This window comes from Bactrocera tryoni, chromosome 3 (assembly GCF_016617805.1).
Source record: "Bactrocera tryoni isolate S06 chromosome 3, CSIRO_BtryS06_freeze2, whole genome shotgun sequence".
In the NCBI taxonomy this organism is placed as follows: domain Eukaryota; kingdom Metazoa; phylum Arthropoda; class Insecta; order Diptera; family Tephritidae; genus Bactrocera; species Bactrocera tryoni.
In genome coordinates this window covers 62816341-62830826 of record NC_052501.1, presented here as the reverse complement: position 1 = coordinate 62830826, position 14486 = coordinate 62816341, and positions in this window count along the sequence as shown.

Sequence of the window (14486 nt, the reverse complement as noted above, 5' to 3'; positions counted from 1 at the left end):
GTAATTAACGTTTTTTTTTTTAATTTTTCCCCATGTTTTTTAAAATTAAATTTTGTCATAACATTCTTAATAAATTATAAAAATTATAGGGACGATAGCCAGGCGTTTTGTGAACATTAAAAAAAATAAGCAAATCGGTTGAGTAGTTCGACCGGAATTATGTCCGCCAGTTTAAAAAAGTGTGTTTTGAGAAAAACGCGACATGAACCATCGATACGAATTTAAAAACTGTCGCTTGTCGATCATGCAATGGCGTTTTAAGGATTTCATATTTATTTTATACATCCAAAAAAATTTTTTAGTGGGCTTCATCGGTCAAAAACATTATTTTTAAAACGGTTGACGGTCGTAATTTCACTGAATTTATGACTAAAGATTTTTGGACCCTTTCAAATAAGAGCTATCACAAAGAGAAGCTCAATGTATGAGTTGCCTCACGAGTTAACGCAAAAAAAAAACTAATGAAGAAAACAAAATTGGCTCGAAGCGAATGGTGATAAAAAGTTGGTCATTGACTATAACGTCAAGCGAAAACGGTAAATTATAGTTTTATGGCTAAGTCAGGACTGGCACTGAATCATCTACTATGAGCTTCTCCCCTAAGGCTAAACTATTATTTCGGATCTAAATACATACATATGTATATTACTATCAACAATTGTACAGTCTGAAGAAAGCAATTGCACGGAAGCAACCAGCTTTGACAATAGGAGAGGAATTGTGTTCCACATACAATAGTGACTCCCCAGAAGCTCCTGGAGCTTGGTTGATTGTATCCAACTTATAGTCCAGACCAGCAACCAAGTGATAACTGCCTAATTCTGTCTATGACAAATGATTTTTCCGGAGAAAAATTCGTCTCAAGAGAAGCTTGTGAAAATTGACCGTCCAAGCTTTTTGCCAATAGGGACGAGAAATAATATTTCTTTATGACGCCCAAGGGATATAGGAAATATGTAATATGTACATTAAAAAGCGATTGTTATTAATGTGCAAACACCGCTGCCAAAAAATTATAAACTTAAAAATTTTTAAATTTAACTATTTTGACACATATACAAGTACATACTATAGACGTATCGAAAACCACATGTATGTACTTACATATGTATGTATGCGTGTAATTCACTTGTGCAGTGGAAGTATGGCGGTGTTCTGCGGGAATCGTGTCTGTGCTTAAGCAACTATGTCATTCGCAGCTAAAAATCTGAACATCTACAGAAGTCCGCCCGCCATTTATACACACCCATGATACATACACACACACACGAACTGGTAAAAGCATTACGACACTGTGAAAATGGTTAGGGTTTGTAGGTCGCACTTTTCCACACACACACACACAATTATTGAGACAATCATAAACATGTATTCCGATAAATCCGCATTTCACTGCAAGGTTGATTAAATGGGATGTCCTAGAACCAACAACAAAACATGCACACATATAGGTAAATGTAAATGTACACCATGGAAGGGCAACAACATGCAGCCGAAGAGTGTAGAGAAGCGAGCAAACGAAAGTGCAAGGGCAATAGTATGTACAAGCAGCCTCCGAACAGCAATAACAGCATGATTAACAACAACAACAATAACAGCTGTTGAGACAGCAAAAATGTCGAGCAGCTTTGCTGAGGTCGTGATTGTCTGGTCTGTCACGACCAAGCTTGGCCTGATTGCCTGCCGATTGAGAGTTCAAAGTGAAATCGCTATATAACAACAACAATAATAACAAGAGCCAAGTATTAACAAAGAAAATAGTAATAACAAGAGCCAAGTATTAACAAAAGAAATAGTAAAGCACAAGGAATCAATGTCAATGCTGAGAGCGTGCGAAACACGAGCTGGTTGCTGGCGAGAGAGCGGGAGCGCAAAAAGCACGCTTTTGTGAAAGCGCTCAAGCTGTCTAGCAGTGGAGCGCGGTATGAGTTGTCTGCAAAATAATGAATGAAATAAAATTCCGAAAAATTTAATCATTTCTGGACAAAATATTTTGTTTAATGGAAATTTTACATAAAAGAAATTTATGAAGTAAATTATTGTAAGTGTCACATACATGAGATATGATGTCTCTTCTTATACACTCATTGCACACCTTAACAATCTGCAATAAAAATATGAAGAGCAGCCAAGAAAAGGCTGTGTAAGGCAACACTGTTAATCCCAACAAAGTGTCCTTTTGACTTTGATAGGTTAAATTCAGGGAGCTTTATCGCTCTCCTTCCACTCCAGCTGCAATTCAGTTTACCGTTTATCAAAATATACGAAAACATTCATACCTACATACATAGAGAAATAAAAGCTAATCCTAGAAAATGATAGGGAAATATAAAAAAATCAGGAGAGAGGATGTTTATGTTCAACTCACAAACTGAACACCCACACTCGCTCAGTGCTTATAAAGAACGCTGCTCAGAGAAAATTATTGCAACTCGTGCTCTCGTTTCGGTCGGCAAGTTCATTCTCTCCCTTTTAACATACCGCCCTTTCTCAATATATCCACCACTCTCTGTGTGTGTGTCTCTCTCTCTCACTTTCAAAAACTCTTAATAATACTGGGTCGTTCATTAAGTAATTTCGATTTTTAATGCAACCAAAATACGATTTTTTTTGTATAATACGTTTTATGAAATTATTCTTCATTCTGATTCAATACTTTCTGCCGTTTTTCGAGTAAGATTTTGGAATTTTAGTCTTTGTTGACAATAAAGTGGTTTTTGACGTCACATTCAAACAATTTTGCAGAGACTGAAAAAAGAAGTAGTTCGAAGGTGCCAAGTCTGGAGAAAATGGTGCGTGTGGTAGTACATCCCATTCCAGCTGCAAAAACTTTTAGCGAGCCATCAAACTTGTATGAGGTCTTGCATTATCCTCGTGATTTGACCTTTTCAGTTCGAGTGCATCATTCAATTTATACAGCTGATCACAATATACTTCAGAATTAATCGTAGTATTGTTGCGCAAAAGCTCAAATTAAACGACCCCTTTGAAATCTAACCCAACAGACAACATAACCTCTTTTTGGTGAGCTGGTTCATCTTTTCAGATCATGGCCTCTTGAGCTTTATAATCTTGTAAACAACCACTTTTCGTCGATTTTGACGATTGATAAGGACCTTACAGTTAATGATGTGACAAAGCAAATTTCATTCTGAAATATGTATGTCAAGTATGTATGCTTGTGAATGGTCCCATTAGACAAATTTAATCGATTATTTTATCCAGATCGGCTTCAAAAGTCCTTCCAGGACAAATTACTTGATGTACGCCCCAATTTCCTTTAACCCATATTTCGCATTGTCAAGTTCATCTGTACTCGCTTCTTCTAAGGTTTATTTTAGTACTGAACGTTAGCTTTACTCACAGACAGCATGTCGTAGAAAGTTTTACGATAATAGGTGTAACATCACAATTTGAAAAGTGATGCGGTTGAAGATTGAACGATCTTCTAGATAATATTATGCTTCAAATAACGTCAGTTATTAAATATAAAACAAACGGGGTTTTCAATAGGGACGCTAAAAAGACTCTTTCAGTGGACAAATTTGAATCCTTAGACACAGTACAAAATGTCCCCGTATGTCGAGAATATTGCTGCCACTGGCGACAGGATGGAAACCTTAGTCAGTCTCTCACATATCATTCTCAAGCGTTGGGCATTTCTGTGGCGTCATTGTGGCGAATTTTGCGAAAAAGCCTACATCCTTACAAGATCAAATTGACGGAAGAACTGAAGCCTCGTGACCACCAAAATCGTGTATTGAGCTAAGCATCAACTTGAAAATGATCCGGATTTTCATCGTAAATTTATCTTCAGTGATGAGGTTCATTTCTGGCTGAATGGCTTCGTCGATAAGCAAAATATGCATTATTGGTCAGGCAGCAATCCACACGTATTCCTAGAGTCACCATTTTATCCTGAAAATATTACGGTTTGGTGCGGTTTATGGGTCGGTGGCGCCATTGGCCGTACTTCTTCCATGATCATCAAAACCGGCACGTTACTGTGAATGGGAAACGCTACCGCTCAATGATCGGTTTGTATTGAAGACCGAATATTTTTGGTCTAAATTGGATGATATGGACTTGGACAATATTTGGTTCCAACAGAACTGCGCCATAAGCCAAACAGCAAATGTCACAATCCATTTATTGAAAACCAAGTTTTGTGAACGGGTTACGAGTATCTCATGAAATGGCCCAGTCAACTGACCACCTCGGTCATGCGATTAGACGCTGTTATTTCCTGTGGGACTACGACAAGTCTAAGGTCTATGCCAACAAGTCGGCGACGATTGATAAACTTCGTAAATATCGAATTGTAGCAGTATCGGTCGATTTATGCTTGAAAACCGTCGAAAATTGGGTTCAGCGTCTGGACTTCTGCAACCGTGCCCGTGGTGGTCATGCAAAAGAAATCGAGTTCATTTCATTAATATACCAAAGCGTTTTTTTTTGTTAAAAAAAAAAGTTTGTAGCGCTTTTATTGAAAAGCCTGTTAGAACAAATTTTACTATAATATCAAATCAGGTCGCTTCATGCATCATTCCCGCGTTTGTGGTCCTTGCAAAGCAGGACGCCTACGTATTAAACTATGAACAGCGTGTCCTATAGTCCGCTGTTAGGCAGTTCTTCACATGGAAAAGCCTTAATTGGGTTGGGGGACCTCTACACAAGTATATTAGACTTGCTTCATCAACCACTCCTTTTTCACTGCTCAATTAGGGCTCTCGCCCACCATATCCTCATTTTGTTGCATACATGTTGAGATCGGATCATGTGCGGTACTATATCCCTTGACGTCGTTATAAGGCGGCCACATAAAGAATAGGTATGTGCACGCATTTTCACCTTCAATATCATAGAAAGCAATCAGATCTATCGACGTGGCTTTATTTTTTTAAGAATTCTCTAAGGCAACGAATTCGCACTGCTTTGGCTAGGTCCACCAATGTTGAGAATTATCCTTGTTAGGGGCTGCCTTCATCCCTGCCGCTTTCTCAGAGACTTTTTCAAGATGCGTGAAATAGTTTAGCCTCGCATCTATCCTAACAACCAAATATTGTATTTCACGTTTTTGTCGACTCGTAATAAGTACTGCTTCAGATTTTTGAATTACTAACTGGAGTTTATTTGCTATGAGCCATTCCTTTATTATTGCCGCATGGTTGCATTGGCGCTCCATTTGGCAGATTTCCTTCGCCGCCACAATGACAGCGTTGGCGACAGTGTGACACTTATTTGTGCCTATTTAGGAGGCGGGAGGCGCAGTTCTCCATCGTAGAGCACTTTACAGAAGGCCAAGAACTATTGCTTGTGGTACACTTTTGTGGTTCTTCGTTTGTGTCACATACTAGTAGAAGCCTATCCGATAGGTAATTGCAGATTTAAATACATAGGTACAGTTTTCTTGATTTCTAGCGGTCTAATGATATGAGGTCAATGGGAGGGATTGAAGACGTAGTAATCTTTGGAACCATACTTCCATTCTTTTCCCTTCCATATCTTTTCTCTGATATCCGATAGACTTTTTATTGCATCAATTGTTGAACTGTTTTTTTGGAATCCGTATTGTTTGAGATATGAATCGTTCAAGCTCTGAAGTACAAGCTCTCTCGTAACAGATAATTATATTTAACAGATATTCCATTGGTCCATCCATCTTATTACAGTAGTTTTCTCAATGGGAATGCTGTAATGGCAGGTATCCGCTCACTTAACGGCCGAAGTGAGTGCACTTAAATGGCCTTTGAGAGCGACAGTGAGCAGCAACGGAAAATAATATGTACTATATATGAGTATATCTGATAAAATAAAAAAATAACGAAAGTGAACTAGAGTGTTGGTACTCGCAAATTTAAAGAAAGTGTCAGTAAAATGAAGTAACGGCATCAAGTGTTATTTGAAAAAAAATGTGTAGTAGCGCAATTAAACAAACACCTCTGGAAAAAATGAAACCCTTTATCAAGCCAAGCAGAGAACACTTACAGCCTGTGAGAGAGTTTGAGCAAGAGCGCATATTTTCGCGCTCTCAATAGTGAAATCACAGCTAATCTCGCAGACATTTCCGCTCAGCCTGCATCCGGTAGCCTGTGCATTCGGAAAGGAAAAGCATTTTTTGTTTTCTTTTCTTTCCTTTTTTTGCGGAAAAATGCAAAGCACACACTTATTGTTTGTGTGCTCAACGCTCAGTAATTGTGCTCTCTTTGTTGTTACTTAACACAGTAGCCAAACTAAAACGACTCAAATGCTGTACGTTGCCCGACTGCTGGTGCCGAGCGCCACAAAGCGAATACGCGAACACGAATCGTTGCACATGGGCCCGAACTGGAGAGTGCTCATGTTTACTTGCAACAAATGCTAGCAATAAGCTGTTGCTTGCGTATTGTTTTTGTTATTACTTATTATTTTCCGCCTGATAACCGGATAGTGGGTGACGATTGTTGGTGTACGCTCGCTGTCTGGTCGGTTGTCTCTGCAGCAGCTGCTATTGCCGTTGCCATTGCTGTTGCTGTTGCTGCTGGCGGAGCGAGATGAATTTTGAATTCAGTTCCTTTTGAAATGTTCGCAAATACAGACGCTTTAAAATGATAATTGTGCGTGCTTTTCGACGGAAATTTGTGTAACGGTATATAACTACAGCAGATACTTGTCTAATTGTAGGTGGGTGGTGGTGCAAGTGTTTGTGTATACTTATCCCTATATATACATATATATATATATGCCTATATGATGTGTTTATATGTGTGCAACTCTGCGCTGGTATTTGTGTGTAAAAGTGTATGACATAAAAGGTGAATTTTGCAAAATCCTAGTGGAGCTAGAAAACAACAATAATAACAAGGGCAAACAGTGACAATGTGTCGGTATGATTTAAAGAGTGTGAATATTTTTTCACGAGCACTTTATTAAGTAACAAATGTATTTTGTTTATGAAAATATAAGAAATAAAATAAATACGAAAAACATCCTGCAAAAAAACAAAAAAAAAATTATGAAAAAACTTAAAAACTAATGTATGCGCTTACATATATTATAAAAAAGACATTTACACATTATTTTTACAATTTATGTGCAATTACCCTTACAAATCATTTAAAATGTGTTAGATAAAGTGCATATTTAAATACATGTATGTACATACATATGTATATAAATATGTATATATGGAAACTTAAATTAACTTACTCGAATCAAACGGTACACAAATGTTTTTTAAATGTTAATTACTTGAACTTCAGCGATTTTGAAAAAAAAATTAAAATTTTAGTGAAATTATAAATGGAATATAATAATTGAATAATTATGAAATGTGAACAGTGAACTCAAAATCTTAATTTAAATATTTATTAAAAGCCTTCGAAATTCGAATTTTCCCAAAATTCGTTAGTTAGTTTTTTTATTTAAATTAAAAAAAAAAATTACTTGTAAGCTTTTAAAAATTCGTTTTTATCAAGCAGTTCAAATACCAAACTATTTATCACAAATATATGATTTTAATATCAGAAATTATTTAAATTAATATTTAATAAAAAATGTTAATTTCGCTTGCAACAAAGTTCGAATACACCAGACAAAAACAAACGTTTTTTTACAAAAATTTCTTCCAAAAATGCACCCTGGTTTTAGACACTAACCCATGTCAAATTTTGTGAAGATATCTCATCAAATGAAAAAAAATTTCCATAAAAGCACTTGATTCCGCTCGTTCAGTTTGTAGTGCTGCTATTTGCAAAAGTGGTCCGAATCGGCGGTTCCCACAAATGAGTAGCTGCTTGAAGGGAAAATGTGGTGTGGAAAATTTCAGTGCGATATCTCAAAAACTGGGAAACAGACGCACGGACGTGACTAAATTGACTCAGCTCGTCATGCCGATAATTTTTGTATATACTTTATAGGGTCTTAGATGCTTACTTCTAGGTGTAGCATACATATTACATAATTTTATAAATCAGAAATAGTTTTGTAGGAAATTTGCTGCTCAACAAAGGGGTCCCTTATTATTTTTCGATTAACTTAAGCGTTTGTGCGATAATCAGCGTGAATATATATGCCATACATATACATATGTATACATTGTCATTATTAATCAGAAAACTTAGAGTTTTGTAGGAATTTTACTAAAATAGGTAGGAAATGTAATATAAATTTACTACAAGCATATATACATACATATGTATGTCTATATCGTCACCTAAAATGCAAAATACGTAACATCAGGCATACAAGAACATATTGAAAGGGCATATTGAAACAACATTTGAGTTTTGGTTATAAAATGGTTATAAATTTGTTTTTATCTGACGGCAGGAACTGAAAATTTTATGCTATATATACATATGTAATATCATGTAGTGAATCGGAGGCAATAAAAAACTCAATAAATAATATATTGAATTAATCAAACCTACCTACTACAATTTAACCAACATCTGAGGAGCAAAGGCGACGTGGTATTTGAAAATCTTGATATTAGTTACACAAATGGAGGCAAGGGCAATTTTTCATCCGATTTTATACATATAGAACACATAGATGCACCTTTATTAAAAAACCACGCTCATCTTAATTAAGATAACTCCGATATTAGCCGATATAAGTATGTGGTATACAGTCAATCGGAAGTTCGAAAATCTTTACATAATTTATATGGAGGCTAAGGGAAGTATTGACCCTCTTCAACTCATTTAGGACATAGAGATATATTATTATCAGAAAACGATTCTAACCAAATTTTATTTGTGTATCTCACACATAGACCGATATTTTCAATAAAAAGTATGCAAGTCATACGCACTGGGGTCCACTTGTTCGTTATCTGGAGGCTTGAAAAGTTACAGTCCGATAGAAAATTTATTTTGATTTGTAATTTTTTAATTTCAGTTAAACCAAAAATTATTAATTAAATTTTCTTCTTTTTCTCATTTTTGACTATATATTAAAAAAAAAAGTTTTTATAACTTGCAACATGTTGCCACGGAGTATAATAATTTTGTTCACCCAGCGATTGTATTTATCACCTAAAATATAGGGCTATATATACATATATATAAATGATCAAGATGACGAGACGAGGACAACTTATTTTGCCTCAAGATGGTATATGACCGCTTTAAAGGAGCCGGTGTCAAAATTGGGCGATGGACGTGGCTAATTTTAACCTAATTTGGTACGTGACATTACTTTCACATTTCTATGTAACAGTGTGCAAATAGTTGAAATCGGATTGCAACCACGCCTACTTTCCATGTAACACAATTTTAATTCCCATTTGAAGCCTTCGTTTCTTAATATGCAAAATCAAGAATCAATTACTATATCAGGATAAAACTCCTTACGATTAGTGCATCTTATGATCCGTATGATCAAAAATCAAATCAATCTAATCAAAACTGTTTAAGCGCTTAGGTGCCGAATATATGAACCCCAGAGTCTATAGTTGACTTTTTACCGAAAATATCGGTTTATGCTTAAGATGCATTATTGCAGTTCAGACAAAATCTTTTCGTGATGATAGTATGTCTCAATGTCAAATATTGGCCGATTCGGGTTAAAACATCCCTGAGCCCCCATATAACTGATAAAAAGATTTTCTAACTTCTGGGTGACCTTATACCGCTTATATCGACCAATATTTCAGTTATCTCAATAAAAATTAAATAGTAAAATAGTTACAATTGGTTACATTGGTTAACTGATATCATAGTTTTCGGGCATCTGGCTGACTTTGCCCCAAATGATTGGTGATTGTATGTGAGGTAATTTAATGAGACTCAGTGAACATTGTTTCATATTAGTAGCATGAATTATTTTTTAAAAATAATTCCTAATGTCGATCAGTGTATGAGTTATAGTATACATACTATATATAAAATTCCGTGCATTCTGATCCTTTGTTTGACGTTTTGCGCTTTAAAATATTTCCCTGGCTTTGATTCTTGCAGGTTACAAGAGCATAAAATGCCGGTTTACTTGTTTGTAACTGAAGTTATTAATATAAACACAAATTCCGCTGAGTTTACTTCATAAATTTGTAATCGATTAAGTAAAATACATTGTAAATAAAAAAAAAAAAATTAATTGGCATTGTCGTTGTCTTTGTCTTTTTTTGTAAGTTTTTACTTGATTTTGATATTTAAAAATTGTTATATTTTTAGGACCATGAATTATCTAAATAATATTTATTTATTAATTAAATATGTTTTTATATTTGTTACTTTGTCTGTATATGTACATACATACACATATAAAATTTAAATCTCTGTACATACTATATATGCATTTTTTTTAATCTTTAAAACACAATTAATAATAAGGAAAGTTGAAAGATATATAAAATTTTCAAGTAATTTAAGGTACTTCTAAGAATTTGGAAACTAAATTAGTTTGAAAATTATATTGTTTTTAATTTTTTATATGCTCATTTAGAGATAAAAATTGAAATAACTAAAATCACTTGGATAGCAATATAAAACTATATACATATGTGACATTAATATTTGAATAAAAAAATTGCTATCAAAAAAATATAAATTTTTTATGCAGTTCTTGTACCTCACTTTTGTTTTCGGGGACGCAATTGCACTAATCAAATTAAAAAAATATGTATTTTTTTATTTCATTTACAAAAACTTTGCACATAAAATATTTTTAACAAATATATTATATATTCTTAGAGTAAAATTTTCTGTTTTTTTTTCTTTTTTTTAAGTAATCGTAATATTTAATAGCTTCAAATTACATTTTTTATTCATGCTATTTATTAATTACATTATTATATACAAACACCATATGTACATATTTCAAAAATACAAATTAGAAAAAAAACTGAAATAAATATTTTCGGTGATTTCAAGTAACAATTTATAAAGTTTGGGGTATACATGTACATATATGTACCTACATGTTTCCCGTAGTGTACATAACGGCATTTTAAGTATACACACATACTCGTCCTTTACAGTTAAAAATGAGAATATCACTAAATCAAATCGTTTTTGGTTAAAAGCCAACCCAACTGTGACGAATTTCAAGAGTTAAACGCTCATTAAATGCTTATTAGTTATCACGGCCCCACACCCGCCTTAATTTATACATACATACATATGTGTACAAACACACACACACACACACATGAACAAAAATATTCCCACGCTCATTGCGCGACACTCGTGAATCCCGACCGCACGCCGCTCTTACTCCTTTCATTCCTTGGCCGTTGTCAATATACTCACCTTTTTCTCGAGTGTCCATTTTTAAGATAAACGCACACACACGCACACATCTAAGCCCACACAGTAGCATGCAAAAGTATGCGTACTGTTTGGCGAGTGGCAAATCTGCGCCAATCATTAGTAATCGCTGTCAATTGCAGACTTTGTTATCTGACGCTGCTCTTATAACTTGTTGTTATTATTGTTATTTTATTTCTTTACTGCTTTTCATTGTGCAAATTTGCTGCAAAGCCCCAATTGATAATAAAGCGCCGAAGAGTTGCAATAAAGCAAACAATAAGTGAACACTGGCGCTGAGAGCCAGTGGTGCGAGAGAGAGAGAGAGGCGGAGAGAAAGTGAATTGTGAAAATGTGAAAAGAGCGTGGAACTTGCGCTACTTAATTGCAGAAAACTTTACAGGCGTACAACCTAAAAAATATTGGCCAAGGAGCAGGCAATTAAAGCAGTTGACGAGCTGACAAACTCATAGCAAGTTTGTTAGTAGTGTACTCCTTTGCCAATAAAATATAATATGACAATGTCTGTTTTTATTGTTTCGGCCGTGAGTGACTACGCATCTTGTTCTTCTATATTGAGCTCCATTACTGGTTCATTGTCGTTTAACCCATTACTGAGAATGAGTGCTGGAGCAGAAGGTTTATCTGCTACTTATGTAGAGCTCTCCAGAAAAGACTACTTAAAATTTCGTAGGAGTGTATAATTTACATGCTCCCTCTATACTTCGATTTTCAGATTACACTTTGGTAATTATTATTAGTATTTATTGTCCTCCTCTCGGACCATATCTCATTTAAATTGGAAGTAAATATTGTCAGAAAATAATACAATATTGATGTGTTTCTATTGCTTGAAATAGATCAGAAGACTAGTGATTTATCTGAACTTTTAATGAATGACAGTTCCAAAGCACTGGTAGAGTCTATGTGAGATTCACATTACTATTTAGCAATTATTATTATTATTTATTGTCCTTAGTTGAAATAAAAACGTAGTCGAGAGTCCCTTAGACCATTTCGTATTTAAATTGGAAGTATTGTCAGGAAACAATACAATATTTCTGAACTCCCTCTGGCCTTTATTTCTTGAAATAGAATCTGAAGACAGGTGGTTTTTGTGATCTTATAATGAATGACTGTTCCAAAGCATTGTGAGAGTCTATTGTGGGACTGCTCTTTATTTTGTTACTTCCACTCTCTCGAAACATACATTAGTTGGATGTTCACATTTTGTAAAAATGCGATTGATAATTTTTCTCGTAGAGGCTAATTAGATTATTATTAATTTTATAGAGCGAAGTGATCTATTCGACATTCTTCCGTGTTCGTGTCGTGTTCCACTTCCATTAGTTTTAGTGCTGAGACATCTTCAGTAAAATCTGTTCCGTTTGGTTAGAGATATTGCTTGATAAGAAAGGTTCAACGGAAATAAAAGGTCAGATTAGAAAATTGTATCTGTTCGTTTCCACTTTCGGTTCTTTCTCACTTCTTTCATTATTTAAAATAATTTTCGGAAGTAGAGACCTTTCATAATTATTTTGACTTCTGTGACATTCCAAAAGTGTTCTGGAAAATATTTGGCCACTATGGGAGGAACTCAAGTAGTTGCTAAATAAATATTCAACGTATGACATATGAGCAAGTCCTTGAATCCGATGCAGAAGCATGAGTATATTCTTGGCTTCGATAAAGTATATGGCGAACAAGGAGATCTATAGTACAAGTTCTGTAGAGACATGATATTCTTGTTATGTATAGAAGATGCCACAGTTACTCGTTTTATATGTCTAGGCTTTAGAGCAGTTCCTGGAAATCATGTTATTCTCTGAACTCGGGAATTAAAATTGGGTCTGAGGTGAACTTAAAAAGTTAGATTCAGCACCGATTGGACAACCGCTGCATAGAAGGCAATTTTGGTGTAATGTTTTATATGTAGATACAGTCTCGTTTATAGGTAGGGATAATAAAAATATTTGCGAAGACAAGAAAACACTTAGTAAAGGAGAAAGTAGCTAGAAAGACTTTATAGATCTCTGGAGTAGAAAAAGAAAAAGGAGATCTTGGAGAAAACAATAGAAGAAAAGGAAAGGCCGGACACACGTGTTTGAGCTGAGAAGGGTTACAAAAGAAGTATAGAATTAATGCAAAGTCATTTTACAGTGACGATTCTCTGCTTAAAAATATTGGGAATATTGTTGTTCTCTCCATTCTTTTTCTCATCAAACTTTTATTTTCCTTCTCCAACTTGTTGACCCTATCAACTTTTCATGTTGGTCACATATTCATTTTTTGTATATATGTATGTATGTATTAATGAATGAATGTACGTACCAGAAATTGACTCGTCAGATAGTTTGTAGTCGCGTGTTGGTTGGTCGTTGAGTGCGAGCACTTTGTAACACAAGCTGTCTACATACTAAGCTCTTATTAAAAAATCACAATTCTACAAATTGCAAGACTTCTTCTTCTTGTTATTGTTGCTGTAGGTAGTTGCCACCATGATGTTGTTGTATTGATGGCGGAGAAGACGACTGCCGTTTTGGCGTCACAACTAACGAGCTGATGGTGGTGGATAAACTTTTGATGATATACTTATAATTGTTCAAACTGTGAATTGCCAATGTTGGTGTTGAGAATTTCAGGCTTCGCTCCCAATATGTGGGTTGCATGAGAATAGTTTCAAAGTTGTTGAGGTGGCTTTTGTAGTATGCGAACCTGAAGGTTGTCTTTAAAGGGATATAACGACAGAGAGAGAAAGAGCGCGAGAGATAAAGAGTGAGTGGGTGTGCTTTAACAAGAGCACGATAGTGATAAAAGCCTTGTAAGGGTAGAGTCGATGTTGTCAGAGTTAGAGGCAGTATTAGAGCTAAAATCGTTAGTTGTGGCCCTCGATTTTAATAATGTATGGAAAAAGTGGGTTGTTACACGAAATTCAGCGCAGCAATTGATATTAAATTTTAAATTGCAACAAAGTATCGATAACACGTATAAATATCATGTTGTTGCGAAAGTAGTATGGGTAGCATGCGTGTCGGTCGTGGGTTCAAATTCTGGCCGTGTTAATGTTAATACATTCTGTTTGATGCATTTAATTTTATGGCCTATAATTTTCGTTTAAGATATTATAATTTTTTGATACAACTTACCGCTTCGTTAATAATAGCGAAATAAAATTTTATTTCACCTTTGACCTTTATTTATTTTCACATTTGGGAACAATGAGCACTTTTAATATGTATTTTGAATCATGTTTTG